The 4228-nt window shown below is 31.1% G+C and overlaps 1 long non-coding RNA gene across 1 annotated transcript in view; it reads right to left on the reverse strand.

Annotated features, from left to right (window-relative positions):
- Positions 1-3376: 3376 nt before the first annotated feature.
- Positions 3377-4228, reverse strand: part of LOC135226116 (uncharacterized) — a 334862-nt gene continuing 334010 nt past the window's right edge. The window contains exon 6 of the long non-coding RNA XR_010317171.1: positions 3377-3423. This is a non-coding gene — a long non-coding RNA (uncharacterized LOC135226116). The remainder of the gene's footprint in view (positions 3424-4228) is intronic.

Below are 4228 nucleotides of genomic sequence, written 5' to 3' on the forward strand. Positions count from 1 at the left end.
CCAGGCGCCCTTTGAGATGTTCATTACCTGTCTTTGTTTAATCAAGGCTGACTCTATCATCTGGCTTTTGTACTGACATTTTCTGCTATAAATTATATGTGACAAATTTCAGTTTAGTCTGTGGTTATGGTTATTTATATGGTTAAAAATGGCTGAGCTCTGTTGTCCATACCTAACTGACTGTTTATGTTGTCTTAATCTCTGGGGAAGTGATTTTCCTGTAAAACTGATGGAAGATTGGTCACAGTCCAGGCATGGGACTTCATATACTCCTGTGTCCAACAAATGGTAATCCCCAAAAACACAGAAGTATAAGAAATCCCATGCCTGGACTGTGACCAACCTTACATCTGTTTTACAGGAAAATCACTTCCCCAGAAATTAATACAATATAAATGGTCAGTTAGATATGGGCAACAGAGCTCAGCCATTTTTAACCATATAAATAACCATAACCACAGACTGAACTGGAATTTGTCACATATAATTCATAGCAGCAAATGTCAGTACAAAAGCCAGTTGATGGAGTCAGCCTTGACTAAATAAAGACAGGTAATGAACATCTCAAAGGGTGCCTGGGATCCAGATATAATAGATAAAGATGAATTATCACCGGGGATGATTTTGTTAAATGGCTACCTGTGTATGGATCTCTTGGTATAAATATACCTCCTTTTCTGTAACTTTTCTCATCCATTACGTACCTGAAGAGAGAGACAGCAGTCTCTGAAATATAGTACTAACTTTCTATATTTTGGCATTTTACAGGCTGCTTTTATTAGATAGAATTATGTTGTAACAACTATATCCACGTTCTCGTGTGTTCATACCAATATATAAAATATATATATACATCTGTTTTTACTTAAATTGTCTAGACAGTATTGTTCAGAAAAGCTTCATTCTCTCTCTCTCTCTCTCTCTCTCTCTCTCTCTCTCTCTCTCTCTCTCTTTCTTACAGACGGAAATGGTGTTATTGGATGAAGGAGCGGGGGTGGAAGCTGGTTTCCTTGTATAGACTGGAATCTGGTTTTCTCCATTCATTCACTAAAAGGGCTTTCAGCGCCACCTAACGCTTCCTGGGTGAAGGTGAAACCACCTTGGACCAGATAGATAGATATGGTACGGGTACAATAAAGGTAAAACCAGAAGGTGGGGAAAAGGGAAAACAAGATTACAAAGAAGAATAAAAAAGACAGACAGATAAACAGAAAGATATACAGATAGACAGGCAGCGAAACAGACATAGATAGATAAATAAATAGGCAGAGAAACTGACATAGATAGATAGATAGATAAATAGGAAGAGAAAATGACACAGATAGATAGATAGATAAATAGGCAGAGAAACAGACACAGGTGATAGATAAATAGGCAGAGAAACTAACATAAATAGATAGATAAATAGGCACAGAAACAGACATAGATAGATAAATAAATAGGCATAGAAACTGACATAGGTAGATATATAAATAGGCAGAGAAACAGACATAGATAAATAAATAAGCAGATAAACTGACATAGATAAACGGATAAATAGGCAGAGAAACAGACACAGGTAGATAGATAAATAAGCAGAGAGATAGACAGACAGATAGATAGAGACGTATAAATACGAACATAATTAGAACAAAAATTAGTGATATAAAATACACTCAAGTCGGTACACATACGTAATCATACAAAACACTCCTGATTAGTTAACCTGGCATACACCTCCTCACAATACAGAAAAACAAACAAACAGGATAACACATAAGTCTTCCATAGCGTTCCAATCACTAACTCTATATCATTTACATTCACCATTTTACTAGATACAAAGTCAGAACGGGATATAAAAGCCTTGACAGTCAGCTTAAATCATGGTATAATATAAAATACTATCTCCTGAACGCGACCATTTATGTCCAATGAACGCCACCTTTACCTCAACTTCCTCAAAATGTGATAAAACATAAACCTACAACGTAGATAACTTGAACAAAACGCTTATTATTATTATTATTATTATTATTATTATTATTATTATATTATTATTATTATTATTATTATTAAACAAGTCTCCAGGTCAACTGACTGCAAATCCAAGCTTCCAAAGAAAATTTTGTTTGTTTGTTTGTTTCTTTGCATGGCGATTATCTTACGTTGCATGGAACCAGTGGTTATTCAGCAACGGGACCAACGGCTTTACGTGACTTCTGAACCACGTCGAGAGTGAACATCTATCACCAGAAATACACATCTCTAACACCTCAGTGGAATGCCCGAGAATCGAACTCGCTGCACCGAGGTGGCAGGCCAAGACCATACCGATCACGCCACTGAGGCGTCTCCAAAGAAAATGGCGTTCATTTAAAAGAAGTGACAGAAGATAGTAGTGGGAAATGCAGAGAGAAGAGATTGCTTATTAAACATAAAAGATAAATTGATAAATGATAAAACAATGAATAAATCTATAAAAAAAAAATCACTGAAATACAAAGGGAACAAAATCGGAACAAGCCTTTTCAGCAATAACGAATCTCAAAGGATTAATGTGAAATAACTTACAAATAGATAGGCAATAAAAATTGCTTACGTTGATTACAAGGAAATCACACCAAATTACAAAGGAAAAAAATCCGTGGTCCATTTATTTTCTGAGTAACGATAAAAACAAAGCACAGACAATAAACATTTCGGATTAAAATATATTTCTTACGCGAGGAGAAATCACCGTTATATTTTCACAGAATTTCATCGATAGAAACAATATAATAAGAATAAAACTAATATTCGGTTATCAAAAATACATGTAGTACCCAATCTCCAGTAAATTGCCTAACTTAGAGAACGTCTTGTGGACCACCTTTGTCACCTAAACCACCGGTAGTCCATAAACCATCAACTGAGAAACACAGATAGAAACAAAATGTCATTTAAAATAAACCACATTCTTCACCACGGTCCAAGGGAGTCGACAGATTATGGAGGTTATGAAACAACACAAAAGACAGATTATGGAGGTTATGAAACAACACAAAAGACAGATTATGAAGGTTATGAAACAACACAAAAGACAGATTATGGAGGCTATGAAACAACACAAAAGACAGATTATGGAGGTTATGAAACAACATATAAAAGACAGATTATGGAGGTTATGAAACAACACAAAAAACAGATTATGGAGGTTATGAAACAACATATAAAAGACAGATTATGGAGGTTATGAAACAACACAAAAGACAGATTATGGAGGTTATGAAACAACACAAAAGACAGATTATGGAGGTTATGAAACAACACAAAAGACAGATTATGGAGGTTATGAAACAACATATAAAAGACAGATTATGGAGGTTATGAAAAGACATATAAAAAAAAATACTCACTTTGTGGACATGACCTGCCAATATTTCCCTGCGTCACTTCCGGAATCTGGAAAGAGGGGATAAAAGAAAACTTTTTTTTATTTATCTATTATTCATGTATTTATTATTTATTCATTTATCTATTTATCTAATATTTGTTCACTTATTATTTATTTACTATTTCCTATTTTTATTTTTTCATTTATTTTATTTACTTATTTACTTATTTACTGTATCTATCTATCTTCCTATCTATTCATTTATTCATTTATTTATCTACAGTATTTACTTACTTATTATTCATTTATTATTTATCTATTTATTCTTTATTTATGTATCTATTTATCTAATATTTGTTTTTTTATTACTTATTATTTATTTATTATTTTTATTTTTTATTTATTTTATTTACTTATTCACTGTATCTATCTATCTTTCTATTCATTTCTTCATTTATTTATCTAATATTTGTTTATTTATTACTTATCTATTTATTATTCATTTCTTATTTTTTCCTTATAATATTTGTTTATTTATTACTTATTTATTATTCATTTATTTTTTTATCTATTTCTATGTACCTATTATTTATTGTATCTATCTATCTATTTATTCATTTATTTATGTAATTATTTGTTTATCTATTACTTATTTATTACTTATTTATTATTTTTATTTTGTATTTTATTTACTTATTTACTGTATTTATCTATCTTTCTATCTATTTATTCATTTATATATCTAATATTTGTTTATCTATACTTATTTATTACTTATTTATTTTTTCTATTTACCTATTTACTTATTTACTGTATCTATCTATCTTTCTAACTCTTTATTCATTTATTTATCTATTCATTCTTGTACAAATA

The sequence above is a fragment of the Macrobrachium nipponense genome, chromosome 14 (genome assembly GCF_015104395.2).
Source record: "Macrobrachium nipponense isolate FS-2020 chromosome 14, ASM1510439v2, whole genome shotgun sequence".
NCBI lineage: Eukaryota > Metazoa > Arthropoda > Malacostraca > Decapoda > Palaemonidae > Macrobrachium > Macrobrachium nipponense.